Source organism: Ictidomys tridecemlineatus, chromosome 3, assembly GCF_052094955.1.
Source record: "Ictidomys tridecemlineatus isolate mIctTri1 chromosome 3, mIctTri1.hap1, whole genome shotgun sequence".
Lineage (NCBI taxonomy): Eukaryota > Metazoa > Chordata > Mammalia > Rodentia > Sciuridae > Ictidomys > Ictidomys tridecemlineatus.
In genome coordinates this window covers 119,035,190-119,058,598 of record NC_135479.1, presented here as the reverse complement: position 1 = coordinate 119,058,598, position 23,409 = coordinate 119,035,190, and the positions used below count along the sequence as shown (strand labels likewise).

Sequence of the window (23,409 nt, the reverse complement as noted above, 5' to 3'; positions counted from 1 at the left end):
GTTGGAAATTATTTATGGATTTTATTTGAGAGAGGGAAGATCTTTTTTAGTTTGCTTTGTTTTTTCATTTTGTCTTAGCAGCATGCATTTATGTTCCTATAAAGTCAAATCATCTTTAAAGCAGGTTTCATCTTATTCTTAATAATGTTGCTAGTGTTGTATTAACATGTTAAGCCAACTTTAAAAAAAAAGTTAAATAATTTTTTCATATCAACTCATAATTACAGAGCACGTACAATTTAACATGCAGGTGGTTATGAAAACATGAAAAAAGGCAAGATTACTATCTGTCAGGGGGAGCTGTAATTCTACTTTATAAGGCTTCAGTTGAATACTATTTCAAAGACTGTATATAAGTAAAGAAACTATCTTTGAAGCTTACAACTGTGTATTTTAGTTGAGGATTCCACAGTGCTTTAAAAATTAGCCTCTGTAATTCTCATTTTGAGGGTGAAGAATCTACTGACTCCATAATCAGTAAGATTACTTAATGCATACAGGGCAGACTCCTAGAATTCTGAATGAACATTCATTTGAGTCACTGTTCTCTGTATGTTCTTCACATTCAATCTTCACAAACACTGAGAAAATCAACTAAACCAATAGCCTTCATTTTCATTTTCCCCACTTCCCCACTGTCCTCAAACCTGACATTTTCTCCATTTTAAAACACATCATTCTTTGAGCATGTCTCTTATTTCGGGCAGCTAGTCCCTAATATTACCAAGTCTTCTATTAATAGGCTTCATCTAGGCCTTTCTCTCTAAAACCTACTGCATATTCTAGATAGTCATTCATAAAGTTAAAAACAAAGTAAAACAAAAAATATGAAAGGACCAATAAAATTTACCAATTTTGTCAATATATTATGAAGAAGATTAGATTAGATATAATCACAAAATAAAAGAATAGCTAACTCACTGGAAAATAATTATTTTCTCATTCTCTAAAAGACCAGAGGAAGCTTCCCAAAGAACTTGGGACCACTTTTCAGGACCACCCCTTCTATCTAACCCACCTCCTTTCTCTCTCTCTCTTGCCCATTCCCCCAAGTTCTCCTCCAATCTGTAAAAGTGTTAGCTAGCTATTGTTATCTTTGCAGTTGCAAGAAATATAACAAAGGCTTGCAGAAAATACTAATTAACTTGGAAAGCAATTCTGAGTAGTTTAGCACCTCTATTGGAATAATGTGAAAATAATAAATAAAACTGTACCAGCATTTAGTGAAAAGGCCATTACTTGTGACAAATATTTTCAAAAAATAAAAATTTTTTTAACCAAACCATGTATCTGGATATCAGCAGAGACTAGGAGTTAGACACCAATTTTCAGTCCCAAAGTGGTTTCATCTCAACAGGATCTATGTGAATCTGAGAACATTATTTAATATTTCTTTTTAAATAGAAAGGGAAAGAATAGATTATCTTTTTATTTTTTTTCTTTTAGTTGTTGATGGATTTTTATTTTATTTATTTATATATGGTTCTAAGAATCAAACCCAGTGCCTCCTCACTCATGCTATGGTAAGTACTCTGCCACTGAGCTATGACCCAGCCCCAATGATCTCTTTTCTGTTTGTGTTCTTAATTTGTTTTATTTTTTTTCATATTTCATTGTACATTATAATTATACATAATGGTGGAATTTGTTATTATATATAAGTTCAGTGGTAGAACATTTGCTTCTCCCCTAGCACCATGAAGAAAAAAAGTTACTTATACCTCTAAAAATATAAGATCCCTGTCATTTATGGTTAATACAATTAATCAAATGTAAAAAATGACTTTTAATTTTTACATCCCAACACTTATATTTACTCATTTTATTCAATAGTTACATATTTCCAAGAAGTATGTGAAGCACACATAAAATAATGTTGCTATAACAAAGAAGTTATATTAAAAAATGTAATACTTCAAACTTACCAACATCATTTTTCACATTCATTTGTTCAATACCAATAGAAGAAATTTTGAAAGAAATGCAAATTGGAGTAGGCATAATAAACTTTTGAGAAGAAAAACCTATATTATATGTTACACATGAAAAATAATGTCATCATCAAACCACCATCTCTGATCTATGAAATAAAAGGAAGTCTCAGATAAAAACATAGTTTTGAGAATTTAAGAAAAAACTTGCCTTTCTTACCTTTTAGTAATTGATTTGTTTTCTTTTTTCATTCTCTAAAATACACCAATAATTCTGTGAGGGTAAAATCAGGATCCATCTTATTTATCTTTGTTTTCCTCAGCAAAGATAGGTATAAACAGAACAAAACTGAATTGAATTCTATACCAAAATGGTCTCCAATTATTTATAATCAGTATAAAAATTCCTGATTTCCTGGACCCATCCATCAACCAAATTCCAGACCACATATCACAATATTTATTTTAAGAAAAACATGACTTGCTGATTCAATCTTTCCATTTCTCTAGTTTTCCCCATGCCACCCACCCTATTGTGCAGTATAATTCAGCAACATTCAGTATCCCAAAAGGTAAGCACAGGTCCAATGGATGGCATCTCTGGAGCCTACATTTGACCTATTTATAATTAAGTTAAATACCAATTACGTTACTGGTCTTCACTCATTCCTATCTCCAGTGGCTTAATACAACTCTTGAATTCATCATTCATACTTTCAATCTTCCTGCTTCTTAACCCACAAAGTTCTCTTTACTTCTGTATTTACTTCTGTATTAGTCTCTGGGAACTATCTAGAAACAGATTTCCCTTTTTATGACTTAGATTCTTCATCCTCCTTACTCCTACCCTGCCTACCTGCTCCGCCCACCTTTATGTACAATGTGTGTGCTATCCTCCCTAAGAAGCTTATAAACAATCAAAATCAGGCCTTATCAACTATTCTAAGATACTTTCAGGTAAGATAAATCCTTATTTCCTATCTATTAATCCATCTTATTTTCTAAATATACCAACTTTGTTTCAGGAGTAAAAAGTCATTACTTTTTACAAGACAAGCTGTGTCTTCAACACCAATCTTACCTGTTGTTAACCTAGGCACTTCAGTGTACCTGATAAGGCTAAGAACAGGATATGAATTTATAATATATTTGGGGATGAACATTTTCACAAGAACAGCAGGCAACTGGGAGTAGTTTTGGTTTGTGCTGCTCTGTTATAGAACATTGTAGGGTATTTATGTTTGTCATAAAGACAAATTCACTTAAAAAGCATATTCTGGGCACTCCAGGTACTGTAATTAATAGAAGCTAGATGAGAAAAAATACAGAAATTAAAAGACACTATCTCTGCCTATGCAGCAAATAGGAAGTGCAGGGTGGATGTGAATGAAGAAATAATAAGAACTAAATAATAAATATAAAAATGAATATAGGATCATAGCTGAAGAAGTGTGACTGACTTAGGTAGGAGGCACTTATAAAAAATAAATATACTTTCACTGTATCTTGCTGGATATATAGGCATTTGTCATTTAAAGAAGAGAGAAAGGCATTTCAGGCAACAGGATCAAGTAAGTGCAAAGACTCCTATTGTATTTATGGTTGGGATCCATTGGGATAGATCAAAATGTATGTTTAGTCCTGGGGAAGGGAGATGAGGTTGCAGTCTTCAGTAGAGGCCAGATTACATCCAACCTCATTTGAGGGGTTAAGAAGTTTGGCTTCATTCAGAAGCCACCATGGATAATTCAACAGAGGAGGAACAGTATCCAAAGACTAGATACCAAACATCTTGTAAAATTGTTTCAAACTTTCACTCACAAAAATATACCCTCACTTTCTGGGTAAAGACATAACATTCTTACCTTACTGATCCCCTTGTCCTTCCTTGAGGCTTGCCATAGAACAGAAAATGAAAACTGGTTTCATCCAAACCCATGTCTGATCTTACCAAATGCCCTTCCCGGCAATTGAGGAGAATGAGAAAATGGTGAAAAGTGACATGGAAATTAAAGGGAAACAGCATTTATTGAGAATTAAATGCCACATAATATATTATGGGCTTTACATACAATACTATCTAATTTAACTTCAAAACAATCTTCCGAAGTAAGAAAAGTCATTCCCAGTTTAAAGAGGCTAAAATACAGGTAAGCCAAGTTATCAAGAATCACAGAGAAATAGAATATCCAAATAGGACACTGGGATTTAAACCCAGACCTAACTCTAACAACATGCACATATATAGCATAATGCATTTTCTCACATTCCACCTTAATTTATTCTTACAATAATGCTTATGTAATATACTATTATTAATATCACTCTAAATTCATTAATTAGAATTCTGAAAGGTGATCACACATATGATAAGTGGGTCAAGTAAGAAACAAGGTGTGAGACAAAAATCAGATGTCCTAGAAGGGTTCCCAAATGCTTAAAAGTGAAATACCACAATGCAGATGACAAACTTATCTGTTAGTCTGTCTTCCTTAACTGCTTCACTATCTCCAGTGCTTCTTTTATAAACAATGTTTAACTGGTTTTAATGCTATTTTTGTTTTTATATTAATGTGAAGGACAAGCTATGTAGACAATACATGTGTTGTGATAATGGATAAAGGTTTCTTTTTCACTCTCTCCAAAAATGTGTAATCCAAAAAAAAGGCATGTGAGATAGACCAATGTCAAAGATATAAACTAATACAATGGCAAGTCTTTTTTTATCAAACATTAATTTACAGGTTTTGTAACTATTTTGTTCTGAACACAATGTGATGGGCTTTTTATCATAAAAATGCTTAGAAGAGTTCAAATTGGATACATACTAAGAAAATGTCTAGATTATAATACAAACACATCTAGCTTCTATTATGTAGCTTTCTGCTTGCTTTAAAATTGAATTCTTGGTAACAATGATGTGAAAATCACACAATTAGATTTTTATATTTGATATTGAGCAAATAAAAGAACAGCTACTTTTTTATAAACACATACCAAGCAACAATGAAGTCAAGAGTAACTTTCACCGTTAAAGGGAAGAACTGGTGATGATGAGTCACTTGAATCACACCAATGTCATTATCTCTCAAACATTATCAATAAATTAAACTCTTGATATTAGCAGAACCCAAAGTAACATCCCCAAATTGAGGTTGATACAGATGTTAGAGACAGATGGCTGCATATCATGTTATACATGGTAAAAGTAAAAACTAACCTACCTTTTCTCTCTGCATGTATACAATTTCAGGATTTTTTTAACTTCAAAAAATGCCCAAGATTTAATAAACATTAAAATAAACTGATTTTTCATTCAAAGTGAAATTAATAATGGGGGGTATAAAATTGAATCATATGCAATTGATGAGATAAAACAAAATCTATTGAGAAGACAAATAGGCTCATTCATTCTCTGCCCTACCCTTCCTATGCATCTACCTCAAAATTAGTAGAGCCAATGAAGAACACTATATGCTTATTTATACATATATTTCTGCTTTAATGACAGAAAACTGATAAGAATAATGAAGATGATGGCAATGTAGAACTAATGTTTAGATATCATAATAATAATAATAATATTATAAGAAACATTCAGATAACAGAGTAAAAACTGAAAAGATAGGTAGGAATTCTGTGCTGTATTCAGATAACCTAAAAAGGGAAAGTACTAATGGAGAGATGGCCACTATTATTACAGTTGCAAGTTTCAACAGTATTTTAAAATCTCCAAATAGAGATCCAGATAGAAGACAGCTATTTCATATATTAACAATCATGAATTTTCAAATAAAGCTAAAATATCTTGTAAGGTATTAAAATTTAGATACATATAAGCTGTGCTTTAACAATATATTTACACTGTTCACATGACAATAGATGAGACTAAAATCCCAGATCCTGATTGCCTGGAAATACCTCTGAGAAAATCTATCATGAAGTGTTTCTCAGATCTTGGTAGTAGAATAATTACCCTCCTACAATATTGGCTAAAGAATGATCATGATGTAGTCTGTAGATATTAACAGTTACAAAATTAAATGGTACTATGCCATTAATAATACTTTTGATGATGCTGAAATGTTAACTTTCCTCCAACTCCGAGTTCCAATAAAATTTAAGGCTGTAGAGGTACTTAAGACACTCAACAAGACTCCTCTATTTGCTCCCCCATTTTCTCTGTTGTTTTGACTAGTAATTCTAGCACATACATAAAGACTAAGTCATATAGATGGACAAGATCACATGATATCTCCTGTTTCCAATCTTCAAGCATATTAACGTCCAGCTTTCTAAAACAAAGATTCTAGATAACTTGAGATTGAGCCTTCAAAAACTTCCTTCACAGATGACTTCAATAGTTATACTTATTTAACTATTTAAGCTCTCTTGCATTCTAAAGATAACTTTATCTTTTATGATTCAAAATATGAAATGATCTAGCATTTACATAAAATTTTTAAAATTAGAATAATATGAATAATCACTTTGCTAAGTTCAAATATCTCCAATTCTTGTAGTATCTTCATTTTAGGGTGGTATAAAAGGTACTTTTGCGGTGATGGAATAGTTTTGTACCTTGGATATGTTGATAATCACATGAATCCACATGAGATTAAAATAACACAGAAACATGCAATACAATATCGTGGTTTTGATATTGTACTAAAGTTATGTAACATGCAACCTAAAGGGAAACCTGGGTAAAAGATAAACAGTGAATCTCATATTATCTTTGCAAATTCTTATGTATATCTATGGTTTTAAAATAAAAGTTACAAAAGGAGTGGGATTGAGCATCTTGTGGAAATCATATATTAATGCCAGAAGAAAATAAAGAGGGAATATATTTCCACAAACTAAGAAATAAGAAGGGCAAATACCAGGAAAGCGAATTAACCCAAAATGTGTGAATAGTGGTAATAATCTCAATGGCATGTAATAAACTTAGTAGTGTAAAAATTACATGAATATGACAGCTAAACTACCTATTTTTACTTTAGCTATATCCTTTCCTGGAACTTGAAAATATAGTCTATAGAGACACTCTACAAGTAAGAACTATTTTTAATTTTAAATTATTTCAGAAACCATATTTCTTATATTGGATGTCATATTCACATCCACTTATGTTTTTAAATATTTAATTTACCTGATAAATTACTTAACTATTTTCCAAAAGAAACATTTTTTTTTGTTTTGTTTTAGTAAATTTGACACTCCAAGACAATGGTTCATATTTATGCCTGGCTTTGAGCACTCCAAGAAGCATCATCTTATTTTCTAGCTTCTAAGTAGTGGCTTACAAAGAATTTAGCTGGCCCATTTTGAAGGATCCTCTAATCCCCTAACATCTAGGCTTTCTTTGGAAAAATTCTTACAAGATGGATGACTGCTAGCATTCTATTATTCTCAACAATATCTTACTTAAAGAGTTTATCTAGGTAACTTTCATCTCCTATAAAGAGAAATTCCATAGGAAATAGCACTTATACTTTCTCATCTCAAAAAGAACCAGTAAAGTCTTGGGCATTTTCATAAACATGCATATCAGAATAGGCATAAGTGATTTTGCTTAAAAATACCTGGCTCTTATTTTTTCAAATGTTCTGGACTCCAGCAAAAGCTTAGGAAAAGAATCCAAGACCACAAGCTTTCTTAAGTTTGCCCCCAAATTTATCTCTTTAATAATCTCTTCACTGCTAGAGAAGGTTAGGTAAAAGAGGCTTTTATCACCTAAATGTGATTAGCAATTTCAAGCAATTCCTATGACTAAAAAAGTGTTATAGCGCCCCAGGGGTGTTTACTTCTGTTTAAGCACTCTGAGAGTTCAGAAATCTATGAAAGAATGTTTTCAGGTTTGGTTCAGTGTTTCAAAAAACCTGAATGGGGCCCTATAGAGCTGAATAGGATACAAGTGCTTTTAGAACCAGATATGTTCCAACATATTATCAAATTACTGGATGATATATAAAATGAAATGAAAATACATATACACACACACACAAAATACAGAATATAATAAGTGTTTCTTCTAGATTTTATCTCTAGTTTCTAAGCATAAAAAGATAAAGAGTGGATCCAACATGGCGGCCGGCGAGGAAGCAGCGATTCTAACGTCTCCACTTTAACAGGATAAGAAAGACCCATCGGAACAGCGGCAGCCTACCTACGGAGGAACTTCTAGCATAATTCCCTTAAGAAGAGAGCTACTGTGAACTGGTAGGTTTATTGGAAGTGACAGTTTGTCCCAGAGAAGTGGATCTTGGACGGTCACGCAGGCACAGAAATCTAGTCCCGCAGCCATCAGCCGCTCCCGCAAGCGGCTCCCCCGGGAGGCTTAGCTCTCGCTCTGGGAGGAGCCGCATTACCCACCCGGTTCCTAACCACGCGGCCACAGCTACCCGGCTAGACAGGTGGCCCCTCGGCGGGTGCAGAAATCAACTTCTGCAAACAGCAGCCGTTTTTGCAAGCGGGGAACACCCGGAGCGACTTGGCCCGCCCCGCCCGAACCGGAATTCGGCCTCTGCCATCCAGGCTCCCCAGGGAGGCCTAGTGCTTGCTCTGGGAGCAGCCGCATCACCCACCCGGTCCCTAACCACGCGGCCACAGCTACCCGGCTAGACAGGTGGCCCTGCGGCGGGTGCAGAAATCAACTTCTGCAAACAGCAGCCGTTTTTGCAAGCAGCGGTCACCCGGAGCGACTTGGCCCGCCCCGCCCGAACCGGAATTCGGCCTCCACCATCCGGGCTCCCCTGGGAGGCCTAGTGCTCGCTCTGGGAACAGCCGCCTCACCTGCCCGGTTCCTAACTATGCGGTCGCAGCTACCCGGCTCTACAGGTGGCCCCCCCGGCGGGCGCAGAGGTCCAATCCCGCAACCACCAGCAGCTTCTGAAAGCGGCAGCGGCCCGGAGCGGAGTGGCAGCCCATACCGGCAGATGCCTCCACCATATCGGCTCTCCCGAGAGGCCCTGCTCTCACTCGGCGAACAGCCAAACCACCTGCCCGGATCTTAATCACGCAGACACAGCTACCCCGCTCTTCACGTGGCTCCCGGTGGCCAGACTCAGCTAGAAGGGTCCCCGCATGGCCCCGTACATGGCCATGCCCTCCGGGCTCTGCTAATAGCCCCGCCCACCTGGCTAACAACCGGGAAACTTCAAAATCTCTCTGTGGGCGTGACCGCAAGGACCAAAGGACTCTCGACACCCAACTCCCCTTACTGCCAGAGTCAGGCAGACCTGAGACCCACCAACGGAACAGGCCTAGAGGCCTGCCAGCATGGTAGATACGCCACTCCATTTGGAGTAGGGGGGCAGAGCAGAGCAGCCGCCCGCATCCGGATCAGGCCCAACAACCCAAGGGGATGATAGTCATATCGCCACAATTGCAGGGGGGGCAGAGCAGAGCCGCCACCTGCTCCCGCAGGGTGGGCAGACCTGCGAACAACCGGCAGAGCAGGCCTAGCGATCTGCTAGCGCGGTATTGAGATCACCCCAACTAGAGAAGGAGCACAGCCACTACCCGCCCTGCAAGGGAGATTTTTCAACTATACAAGAGCAATATAAATAATTAGGGGGAAAAACTCATAAACACAACAGTTTCACCAAGCAGAAAGAAACGTGAGCAGCATGAAAAGACAAGGAAAGAAAGGACCACAAGCAATGCAGGTCAACTCAACTTTAGAAGAGGTAATAGCTGTAACAGATGGAATGTCAGATAAAGAGTTCAGGATATATATGCTTCAGATGATCTGGAGTCTCAAGGAAGACATGAGACAGCAAAATCAGACAATGAAAGATCACATTGACAAACAAATCCAGGAAGTAAAAGATCAATTTCACAGGGAGATAGAGGTAATAAAAAACAAACAAATAAAAATCCTAGAAATGCAGGAAACAATAAACCAACTTAAAAACTCAATTGAGAATACTACCAGCAGAGTAGATCACTTAGAAGAGAGAACATCAGACAATGAAGACAAAGTATTTCAACTGGAAAAGAACATAGACAGCTCAACAAGTCTGCTAAGGAACCATGAGCAGAACATCCAAGAATTATGGGACAATATCAAAAGACCAAATTTAAGAGTCATTGGGATACAAGAAGGCACAGAGCTCCATACCAAAGGAATAAACAGTCTATTCAGTGAAATAATACGAGAAAACTTCCCAGACTTGGAGAATGAGACAGAATCCCAAATCCTAGAAGCCTACAGGACGCCGAATGTAAAAATCATAAGAGATCCACACCTAGACACATTATAATGAAGATGTCCAACATACAGAATAAGGAGAGAATTTTAAAAGCTGCAAGAGAAAGAAAGCAGATTACATTTAGGGGCAAACCAATCAGGATAACAGCTGATCTCTCAACACAGACTCTGAAAGCTAGAAGATCCTGGAATAACATATTTCAAACACTGAAAGAAAATGGGTTCCAACCAAGAATCGTGTATCGGGCGAAATTAAGCTTCAGGATAGAAGATGAAATTAAAACCTTCCACGATAAACAAAAGTTAAAAGAATTCGCAGCTAGAAAACCATCTCTTCAAAAAATCCTTTGCAAAACATTACAGGAAGAGGAAATGGACAATAACATTGAAAACCAACAATGGGAGGTAGGACAGTAAAGGGGGGAAAGTAGTCAAAGAGAATAACAAATCAGGTTTAGTAACATCAATAAACAAATATGGCTAGAAGAACAAACCAGATCTCAATAATAACCCTAAATGTTAATGGCTTAAACTCACCAATTAAGAGACACAGGCTAGTAGAATGGATCACAAAACAAGACCCAACAATATGCTGCCTACAGGAGACGCATCTGATAGGAAAAGATATTCATAGACTGAAGGTGAAAGGTTGGGAAAAATCATACCAGTCACTCCTATGGACTGCGGAAACAAGCAGGAGTGTCCATCCTCATATCTAATAAAATAGATTTCAAGCCAAAGTTAATTAAAAGGGATAAAGAAGGACACTTCATACTGCTCAAGGGAACCATACACCAACAAGACATAACAATCAAAAATATATATGCCCCAAATAATGGTGCAGCTGTGTTCATCAAGCAAACTCTTCTCAAGTTCAAGAGTCTAATAGATCACCATACAATAATCATGGGAGACTTCAACACACCTCTCTCACCACTGGACAGATCTTCCAAACAAAAGTTAAATAAGGAAACTATAGAACTCAATAACACAATTAACAACTTAGACTTAATTGACATATATAGACTATACCACCCAACATCAAGTAGTTACACCTTTTTCTCAGCAGCACATGGAACCTTCTCAAAAATAGACCACATATTATGTCACAGGGCAACTCTTAGACAATATAAAGGGGTAGAGATAATACCATGCATCTTATCTGATCATAATGGAATAAAACTGAAAATCAATGATAAAAGAAGGAAGGAAACATCAAGCATCACTTGGAGAATGAACAATAGGATGCTGAATGATCAATGGGTTTTAGAAGACATCAAGGAGGAAATTAAAAACTTCCTAGAGTTAAATGAAAACACAGACACAACATATCGGAATCTATGGGACACATTGAAAGCAGTTCTAAGAGGAAAATTCATCGCTTGGAGTTCATTCCTCAAAAAAAGAAAAAACCAACAAATAAATGATCTCTTACTTCATCTCAAAATCCTAGAAAAAGAAGAGCAAAACAACAGCAAAAGAAGTAGAAGGCAAGAAATAATTAAAATCAGAGCTGAAATTAATGAAATTGAAACAAAAGAAACAACTGAAAAAATTGACAAAACCAAAAGTTGGTTCTTTGAAAAAATAAATAAAATCGACAGGCCCTTAGCCATGCTAACGAAGAGAAGAAGAGAGAGAACTCAAATTACTAACATACGGGATGAAAAAGGCAATATCACAACAGACACTTCAGAAATACAGAAGATAATCAGAAATTATTTTGAATCCTTATACTCCAATAAAATAGAAGATAGTGAAGGCATAGATAAATTCCTTAAGTCTTATGATCTACCGAGATTGAGTCAGGAGGATATAGACAACCTAAACAGACCAATAACAATAGAGGAAATAGAAGAAACCATCAAAAGATTACCAACTAAGAAAAGCCCAGGACCAGATGGGTATACAGCAGAGTTTTACAAAACCTTTAAAGAGGAACTAACACCAATACTTTTCAAGCTATTTCAGGAAATAGAAAAAGAGGGAGAACTTCCAAATTCATTCTATGAGGCCAACATCATCCTGATTCCGAAACCAGACAAAGACACTTCAAAGAAAGAAAACTACAGACCAATATCTCTAATGAACCTTGACGCAAAAATCCTCAATAAAATTCTGGTGAATCGGATTCAAATACATATCAAAAAAATTATACACCATGATCAAGTAGGATTCATCCCTGGGATGCAAGGCTGGTTCAATATACGGAAATCAATAAATGTTATTCACCACATCAATAGACTTAAAAATAAGAATCATATGATCATCTCGATAGATGCAGAAAAAGCATTCGACAAAGTTCAGCATCCCTCAACATTGTAAAAGCAATCTATGATAAGCCACAGGCCAGCATCATTCTGAATGGAGAAAAATTGAAGGCATTCCCTCTAAGATCTGGTACAAGACAGGGATGCCCTCTCTCACCACTTCTGTTCAACATAGTCCTTGAAACACGGGCCAGAGCAATTAGACAGACGAAAAAAATTAAAGGCATAAAAATAGGAAAAGAAGAACTTAAATTATCACTATTTGCAGATGATATGATCCTATACCTAGCAGACCCAAAAGGGTCTACAAAGAAGCTACTGGAGCTAATAAATGAATTCAGCAAAGTGGCAGGATATAAGATCAACACCCATAAATCAAAGGCGTTCCTGTATATCAGCGACAAATCCTCTGAAACGGAAATGAGGACAACTACTCCATTCACAATATCCCCCCAAAAAATAAAATACTTGGGAATCAACCTAACAAGAGAGGTGAAAGATTTATATAATGAAAATTACAGAACCCTAAAGAAAGACATAGAAGAAGACCTTAGAAGATGGAGAAATATCAAAATGGCGATATTACCAAAAGTTCTCTATAAGTTCAATGCAATACCAATCAAAATCCCAACAGCATTTCTTGTAGGAATAGATAAAAGAATCATGAAATTCATATGGAATAATAAAAGACCCAGAATAGCAAAAACAATACTAAGCAGGAAGTGTGAATCAGGTGGTATAGCGATACCAGACTTCAAACTATACTACAGAGCAATAGTAACAAAAACAGCATGGTACTGGTACCAAAACAGGTGGGTGGACCAATGGTACAGAATAGAGGACACAGTAACCAATCCACAAAACTACAACTACCTTATATTTGATAAAGAGGCTAAAAGCATGCAATGGAGGAAGGATAGCATCTTCAACAAATGGTGCTGGGAAAACTGGAAATCCATTTGCATCAAAATGAATCTGAATCCCTATCTCTCGCCATGCACAAAAGTTAACTCAAAATGGATCAAGGAGCTTGATATTAAATCAGAGACATGGCATCTGATAAAAGAAAAAGTTGGCTACGATCTACATACTGTGGGATCAGGCCCCAAATTCCTCAATAGGACACCCATAGCGCAAGAGTTAACAACTAGAATCAACAAATGGGACTTACTCAAACTAAAAAGTTTTTTCTCAGCAAAAGAAACAATAAGAGAGATAAATAGGGAGCCTACATCCTGGGAACAAATCTTTAATCCACACACTTCAGATAGAGCCCTAATAACCAGAATATACAAAGAACTCAAAAAATTAGACAATAAGATAACAAATAACCCAATCAATAAATGGGCCAAGGACCTGAATAGACACTTCTCAGAGGAGGACATACAATCAATCAATAAGTACATGAAGAAATGCTCACCATCGCTAGCAGTCAGAGAAATGCAAATCAAAACTACCCTAAGATACCATCTCACTCCAGTAAGATTGGCAGCCATTAGGAAGTCAAACAACAATAAGTGCTGGAGAGGATGCGGGGGAAAAGGGCACTCTTGTTCATTGCTGGTGGGACTGCAAATTGGTGCAGCCAATTTGGAAAGCAGTATGGAGATTTCTTGGAAAGCTGGGAATGGAACCACCATTTGACCCAGCTATTCCCCTTCTCGGTCTATTCCCTAAAGACTTAAAAAGAGCATGCTACAGGGACACTGCTGCATCGATGTTCATAGCAGCACAATTCACGACAGCAAGATTGTGGAACCAACCTAGATGCCCTTCAATAGATGAATGGATAAAAAAAATGTGGCATTTATACACAATGGAGTATTACTCTGCATTAAGAAACGACAAAATCATAGAATTTGGAGGGAAATGGATGGCATTAGAGCAGATTATGCTAAGTGAAGCTAGTCAATCGTTAAAAAACAAATACCAAATGACCCCTTTGATATAAGGGGAGTAAACAAGGACAGGGTAGGGACGAAGAGCTTGAGAAGAAGATTTACATTAAACAGGGATGAGAGGTGGGAAGGAAAGGGAGTGAGAATGATATATAAGAGGAAAGGAGGGGTAAGACAAGATAATACAAATGGAAGAAATGATTTACAGTAGAAGGGGTAGAGAGAGAAAAGGAAAGGGGAGGGGAGGGGAGGGGGGATAGTAGAGAATAGGACTGACAGCAGAATACATCAGACACTAGAAAAGCAATATGTCAATCAATGGAAGGGTAACTGATGTGATACAGCAATCTGTATACGGGGTAAAGTTGGGAGTTCATAACCCACTTGAATCAAACTGTGAAAGATGACGTATTAAGAACTGTGTAATGTTTTGAACGACCAACAATAAAAAAAAAAAAAAAAGAAAGAAAAAGGGACCCAAAAAAAAAAAAAAAAAGATAAAGAAACCCCAAACACATTTAGGAATGTACTGAAGTCATCACCAGTGATAACTATACACAATGCACAGGAGTAAAAGAACACAGTTTATGTAAAGTTATCAGTTTACCAGTGTGGATTAATAAAGTCCTAAAACTGAAGACATTTATGAATAAATTTGTATGCCAAGATTATAAAAAAGCAAAAAGTCAACTATAATATAAAAATGTGCTCTTATATTCAATGAAAATAAATATGAAATTTTCATTATGTTTTTAAAACATAGCATTTCTAAAGTTTTTCATGACTGAACATCAAAAACTTAACATATCTGTAATATATTCCTATTGAATCATACTTTGGTAATTAATACTGTGAGCATAAATTCCCATTAGGATAAAAATGTAACTTTAAAAAAAATAATATAACATGCATATAATAAGTAGTTAGGAAAAAACATGCTGAGCTCAAAATACTAGGTTTTTATGCAAGATGAATCTCCTTTCTTATCTGAACTGTTCAGATCAAAATGTCAAAACAATTAAATTACAATTTTGTCTGACATCAATAATCCCATGCAACAGTAGAAAACAGACAACCCTGTTTCAGGCATACTGTTTGCTTTTAACTGGCAGACAAATTGAGCAATGAATCAAATTTTGCTAAAGAAAACATGAGACACACTGCCAGAACACAGAGGTCAAGGAATTCATCAAGACTTACTTTCCATACAACTGCATGTTTCTGGTTGAGGGGGAAAAAAAAATCTCTTACTTTGTACAAATACAAAGCCACACAAACATAGGGCAGATACTTATTTACCTACATATCAAAAACGACTAATGCTTCTAATAAATCACACATAAAAATAAATCACAGTGATTTTATACTTATATGTACTAGCTGATATTTATGTTTATACATATTTGTATGTTTATGTGTGTATACAGAAGGGGAGCTTAAATGTTTATCTTAACAATCCTACTTTTCCCAGATAGCTATTTCATCTATTTCTTTGAATATACTATGTATAAAATTACACAACCATATTTTTGAGCCACAGAAGCCTTAAAGATGATCTAAGCCATTTCCTCACTTTTCATAAATAACTTAAGGAAGGCCAGGAGAAGAACTTGAGAACAAACTATTTGGGAACAGAACTGGATCTAGAAATTTTTGGGCCCATAACTCCTCATCTTTTGTACAAATCATATCATATATTAAAGAGATGAACTCTTGAAATCTGTATTGTTAGCAGAAACAATGATAGAATTCTATATATCATTTATATATGCTTACTTTTTGAGTTTCTGCTTTCAAAAATCCGCTGTTTTCTTAAGAAAACGATGCTGTATTAGAATCTTCTATTAAAGCAATATATTCAACTGCAACATACATTCAGGATGGATCAGCATCTTAAAGCTTTTACACCTAAAATCACAATATAGGGCCTTTCTTGAATACAAATAATTGATGTACAAATTACTGTTCATTCTGTGATTTGCTGAAATTCTTTTAATATATACTTCTTTTTCTATGTGACCAAAGATAATGCATCATTATGATTAAGAAATGTAGTTGCTGGAGGTGGGGCTGGGGCTGGGGTTCAGAGGCAGCGCACTTGCCTGGCATATGTGAGACACTGGGTTCAATTCTCAGCACCACGTATAAATGAATAAAAAAAGGTCTACTAATAATTAAAAATGTATTAAAACAACAAAAAAAGAATATGGTTGGTTGCTGAAATAGTACTGTCTAGCCCCATTATTTACTGTTAACTTGAGGAAGTTATTTACCCATCTTATGCCTTAGTTTCTTCACTTGTAAAAATAAGAGAAACTATTCTCTAGGGTTTTGGTGAGGATTAAGTAAATTGTTCCATGCAAAATATTATGCTGGTACTTAGTAAATGCTTAATAAATATTAATTACTATTACAAAGTTTTAGTTTACCAATAGATTAGCAATATTGGAGCTGATGGAATCTCAACTCTTATGTAGAATAAGGGTTGAAAGGCATTTTGTAAAAGGCCAGATAATAAAAATTTTAGGATTAGGCCCATGGACCATAGTTTCAAGCCCCTTAATGCAGAATAACCACACTCTTCAGAGAATGAGAGTGAAGAATAGAAAGATGGAGTGACAGAAAGATATCCAGCAAGCCATTGACAGATACAAAACTAGAACCAAGAACTCAACAATTCTCTTTAATGTTCTGTTTTCTTTTTATCATGGAGAGGTTCCAAGAAGTCTTCCTGTCCTGAACTACCAACAGAAACAATGTCTCCTTTCTCTACACTCTCACAACATATAAGATCAGCAGAAAACTGATAGATTTTGAAGGGCAAGGAGTACAATGGGATCCATTAAAAGATTCTCTTTACTTTTGAATTTCTAATAATTCCCATAATAAATTTTTTAAACCAACAACTTTGAAATACTCAGTACTCTTCATAAGTTATTTATCAATTATATCAGAATATTTGTATATACTCTTTACCAGAAATGGTAATGTTGAGGGCAGAGATGATGTCATTTAAATAGCAGTTATCATCATCCCTTGCTAAAACTTTATATAGATCCCTGTGTTATAATAAAGATTCAACAAATAAATGGTCTCTAAATAACTGAAGGAAAGTCACCTCAAACAAGTTATCTTTTCCAACTTTAACAGTGCTCTCCATCTTGATCCAATATCCATGGGCAATGTTCTCAAAATGCTATATTTTTCTACAGCCTACTTGTTGCCAATCCAGTCTTATTTCATTTTCAAAAGCCAATTTGAAATGTAATCCTGCTAATATTTCTTCCCAGACTTAAACCCACTTCTCCCTTGTCAGATTCACTACCAGTAATAACACTGTTTTCCATTTCATCACACATAGTTATTTAAATCAAGGGTCTCTTGGATAATGACAGTATTGTCCTAAGAACTTTGCTGTAGTTATCCACTACACAGGAGGTGAGATTCAAAGATACCATCCTTCTCATCAAAGGTTTTCCCAGATTTCACATTAGGATTCAGCCTGCCTTATTTCCTCTCCACTGCCCCCAGTTATCTTTTATCTTGTAATTTCAACTTGTTTTCCAAGTCTTCTCCAGAATAAAACTCAGGGAACAAATTTCCCTCTTCTCTCCTCAGAAAAGACAAAATTCTTTTCATCAAGAAATTCTCAGAATCTCGACGTATTCTTTCATCAAATTTCTCTGAAAACAATTTTTAGGAAAATCAAACAATTCCTATAAATTACTCATGCACCAGGACTGTCAAGCAAAATATGATAAAAGTGATCCAAAGTAAAAATCTACATTCTCCACCTGGATGTGTCCACACACTTTGCCTTTTTTTTTTTTTAATTACTAAACACCCCATAATCCTAGACACAGATATCCTCTCCTGTAGAACATAAATACCCTCTTTCACCTACTTAAAAATACTGCTCCCTCTCTCCTACATCATTAACTCTTCCATTTCATTGGATTTCTCATTAGTACAACAACATAACACTGGTTTTTAAAACTTTATTATTATTTTTTTATTTGTTCTACTTAGTTGTACATGACAACAGAATGCATTTCAATTCATCATACACAAATGGAGCACAACACTTCAATTCTCTGGTTGTACACAATGTAGAGATGCACAATTCATGCAATCATTTGTGTACCTATAGTAATGATGTCCATTTCATTCCATCATCTTTCCTACCCCCATAACCCCTTCCCACCCTCTCCTTTACCCATTCCAAAGTTCCTCAATTTTTCCTAAGCCCTCCATTATAGATCAGCACCCACTAATGAGAGAAAACACTTGGCCTTTACTCTTTGGGGATTGGCTTACTTCACTTAGCATAATATTCTCCAACTCCATCCATTAACCTTCAAATGCCATGATTTTATTCTCTTTTAATGCTGAGTAATATTCCATTGTGTATATACACCTTAGATTCTCTATCCATTCATCTACTGATGGGCATCTACGTTGGTTCCACAGTTTAGATATTGTGAATTCAACAACTATAAACACTGGTGTGGCTATGTCACTATAGTATGCTGATTTTAAGTCCTTTGTAGAGTGGGATAGTTGGATCAAATTGTGGTTCCATTCCAACTTTCTGAGGAATCTCTACACTAGTTTCCAAAGTGATTGCACCAATTTGCAGTTCTTCCAGCAATGTATGAGTGTACCTTTCTCCCCACACCCTCTTGGAAGCATTCCATCTAAAAGCAGGAAAAAGACAGGGATGCCTTCTTTCACAACTTCTATTCAACATACTCCTTAAAACTCTAGCTCTAGCAATTAGACAGACAAAAGAAATTAAAGGGATACACATAGGAAAAGAAGAACTCACACTATCAATATTTGCCAAGGACATGATTCCATATTTGGAAGATCCAAAAAATTCCACCAAAAAGCTTCTAGAAATAATAAATGAATTCAGCAAAATAGCATGATATAAAATCAATACCCAGAAATCAAATGCATTTCAATACATAAGTGATAAATCCATGAAAGAAAAATTAGGAAAACTACCCCATTCAAACTAGCCTCAAAAATATAAAATACTTGAGAATCAATCAAACAAAAGGGTGAAAGACTTCTGCAATGAAAACTACAGAACACTAAAGAAAGAAATTGAAGAAGACCTTAGAAGATGAAAAGATCTCCCATGCTCTTGGATAGGCAGAATTAATATTGTCAAAATGGCCATACTACCAAAACTGTTATACAGATTTAATGCGATTCCTATTAAAATCCGAATGACATTCTTCATAGAATTAGAAAAAGCAATCATAAAATTCATTTGGAAAAATAAGAGACCCAGAATAGCCAAAGCAATCCTTAGCAAGAAAAGTGAAGCAGGAGGCATCACAATACCAGAAGTTTTACTACAGAGCAACAGTAACAAAAACAGCATGGTATGGCACCAAAATAGACATGTAGACCAATGTTACAGAATAGAAGACACAGAGACCAAACCACATAAATACAGTTATCTCAATCTAGATAAAGATGCCAAAAACATACATTGGAAAAGGATAGCCTCTTCAACAAATGGTGCTGGGAAAACTGGAAATCCATATGTAACAAAATGAAATTAAACCTCTATCTGTTACTATGCACAAAACTCAACTCAAAGTGGATCAAGGACCTAAGAATTAGACAAGAGACCCTGCATCTAATAGAAGAAAAAGCAGGCCCAAATCTTCATCATGTTGGATTAGGCCCTGATTTCCTTAACAAGACTCCTAAAGTGCAAGAAATAAAATCAAGAATCAAAAAATGGGATGGATTCCAACTAAAAAGCTTCTTCTCAGCAAAAGAAACAATCATTGATGTGAGGAGAACCTACAGTATTTAAGCAAATTTTTACCACACACACATCAGAGCACTAATCTCCAGGATACATAAAGAACTCAAAAACCTTAATAAAAAAAAAACAATCAATAAATGGGCTAAGGAACTTAACAGACACTTCTAAGAAGATATACAAGCAATCAACAAATGTATGAAAAAGTTTTCAACATCTTTAGTAATTAGAGAAAAGCAAATCATAACACTGTTTTGTATATCTTTAAAACTTTTTTTCCCACAAAAACCTTGAATTCATGCATACTATCGTCCTCTACAATTTCTCTCCTTCTACTTGGTCACACACATTACAAACAAGCTTTCACTCCTATCATTCCATGAAAACTGCTATCATTAAGGTCATCAATAATTTCCTTTGCTAAATCCACTCTCAATCCTCATCTTTAAAAACAGCACACCAGCCCCCTACTTCCAAATACATCCTTATTGATTTCCAGGATTCCACACTCTTGCTTTTCCTCTTACCTCACATACAGTTCTTGTTTAGACTCCCTTTACTGGTTCTGCTTCATCTCGTAATGTTGAAGTACACCAAGGCTCAGTCCTTAGTCCTCTTCAAATTTTTAAACCCACAGGCTTTTGATGAATTCATCTAATCTTTTCACTTTTATAATAATCTATCCAATAAAGAACCCTAATTGTATATTGTTAGCCTGTCCTTCCAACTAACTGCCTTCTGGACATCTCCACTTGAATATTTAAAACATGACTAACACTTAACGCACCATGATCCAAATTCTTAATCCCATGAAATTTTCCTCCTGCATCTTGTCCATTCCAGTTAATTAAAATCTGTCTGTTCAATTATTCAGGCAATTAAGTTTTCCTTAATTTATTTTGCTCTCACACTTTATACCAAATCCATCAGCAAATTTTGCACAAAAATAGGTATCTTATACTCTCGAAACATATCCAGAATCTGAATTTTCACCACCTCCACTATCATCCAAGTATAACCCACCATCATCTGTCACATGGATTATTATAATAATCTAATGGTGTCCCTGCTTCTCTTTATTTGCTAGTCTGTGTGTCTAGAAAGCTCTTTTCCCCATAAGATTATGGCTCACTCCCTCACCTGCTTTAAGTCTACTGAAATGTCACTTTCTTCTAAGGAATCACCTCAAAATTGTATTCAAATTTCTAAACACACACAAAAAATTTTTTCCTTGCTTTATGTTCGCCAAAGTTCTTATGATAGTATCACTTCATATTTTCATTATTTATTTTATATAGTATCTCCCTCCTCTAGGATACATATTTCAAGAAGGCAGAAATTTGTTCTTCACTTTATTCAGAGTTAAGAACAGTGTATGGCATGTCGTATGCACTGGATGTTTGTTAAGTGAATAAATAAGCCTTAAATTCTCTATGAGAATCTGATAACGATTTATGTAAGCAACTAATAATTCATTTCACTCTTGTTGGTTCTGTAATAAAAGTTGAAAATGTTTTTTATGTGGTCTCTGAAATACATTAGTTCAACCTTATCAAGAAGAGTTACTATCATATTTCGCAGGAATTTTGAGATCAGGGATTATGGACTGTAAAGGAGAAAAGTCCTTGAACAGTTTAACACTTTCATCTTAAACTGGTACTAAAAGAACCTCTTTGAACATTAAGAATGTTTAAAGGAGAAAGAGAAGAAATGGGGACAATCCTATTCAATTGCCAGTTTAAAACCCAACCCTTTCTTTAACCCCTCCCTATTCTCCCAGTGCTCATAAGTGTTCCTTCTCCTGGATATAGAATCTGTGGAGGAGAGAACAGTCTTTTCTTTTAAATCTGTCACTAATTAGCTCTTGACAGACAAAAGCGCAGCTACTGAATTGTGCTGACCAGAGTAAATACTACAGTAACTTATTGATAACTGCAACAGAAACTACATCTTTACCTAGGTTTCTAAGATGGTTTCAAACAAATCCATCTTCTCTGTGTTCTGCAAGGCTAACTTCAACCCAGTAACTTTGTGTACAGTTGACTACAGTCCTCAGGATGCAAAGACCAATTATTTAAAAAGAGAAATGCAAAAGATACTATACTACGTGTATTTGGTATTCTAACAGTGCGGGACAAAAGAACACAAGATACTACTAAAAGATAAGCTACCCAATAAAAAGGAAAAAGGAAAGATGGGGAAGGGGGAAGGCGAGTTATGGAACAATGAAACCATAGGGCAACTGTAGTAAGCAGACACTGGGATAAAAGCAGCGTAGGTTCTAATCACAGGCTGCTGTTTTCAGAGCTTCTCATAAACTTCCTTGAAAAGCCGTCCTGCGCGTCCTCTGGAGCTGCATTCCACCCGCGGGGGCGGCAGTCGGAGCGAGCCTTCCTAAAGCGCGGGTCTGCAGCGCTGGAGTGTTTACCTGCGTCCCGCTAGGGAGCCGCATCTGGCAGCCCCGCGGCGCGGAGCGCGTGCATGTGTGGATGTCAGAGGCCAGCACTCGGAAGCTACAGGGCTCGGCTCTGAAGACAGCCAGCTTCGGATGGTGGGCGGGGGCCTCCCCTGGGCCCCGGGACTGCAGAGCCAGGTGCCCAGCGCGCCACCCCACGGGGTCGCTCGCGCCCCGCGGTTGCCCTGGCCCCCACGGCCCCGTTACTTCTCGCCGGATCGGCGCCCGGGACCCAAGTAGCTAGCCCAAGCGGGAGGGAGAGGAGAGGAGCGGAGCGGTGGAGGGCTCGGCTGAGGCCGCGCCGCCTCAGAGTGCCGCGCTGGCTTTGACAAAACTTTGGAAAGAGAAGGACTCCGATTACCTGAGCGGCGCGGGCGCGGGCTCGTCTGCGGTACGGCTGCCGGGCCGGGCGGGTTTGCAGCAGCCGTAAAGCGGGAGCAACGGGCGCGAGCCGGGGCGCGAGCCCTCGTCCACGAGCGGCAAGCCCGGGCGCCTCCGCCGTGAGCGTCAGCCGCTTGGCCGAGAGAGCGGGCCGAGTGGGGCTGAGTCATAATAAAAGACACGTTTGCCGAGCCAAGTGGGAAGAGGGGCCTCGGGGAATTGGGTTAAGTGGCAAGAGGGTCAAAAATGGCGAAGGCATGTTTTAAAAAGTGGTCAGAACTGGAAGCTTGCCCCCATGGTGTCTCATCAAAGATAGGGGTTTCCTTTGTAATGTGCATACAGTTTGCAAATATTCTTTGTATCGAAAAAAAAAGTTTCTTTTCTTAAATGCATTGCTTTCGGGGCTGAATTCCGGGTATATCTTTGTCGCTTACGCAGGTTACTTGAAATTTGGGTATTTGTTTCTTG

General features: G+C 36.7%; 1 protein-coding gene across 3 annotated transcripts in view; it reads right to left on the bottom strand.

Moving 5' to 3' along the window:
- Naaladl2 (N-acetylated alpha-linked acidic dipeptidase like 2) overlaps positions 1 to 23,078 on the bottom strand; it is a 1,184,425-nt gene extending 1,161,347 nt beyond the window's left edge. For 2 of the 3 annotated variants that reach the window (XM_078043670.1, XM_078043671.1), the window contains exon 1: positions 22,922 to 23,078. The gene's annotated coding sequence lies outside the window, so the exon portion shown is untranslated. The remainder of the gene's footprint in view (positions 1 to 22,921) is intronic. The other variant, XM_078043672.1, reaches the window with a different exon arrangement.
- Between the last annotated feature and the right edge of the window lie 331 nt (positions 23,079 to 23,409).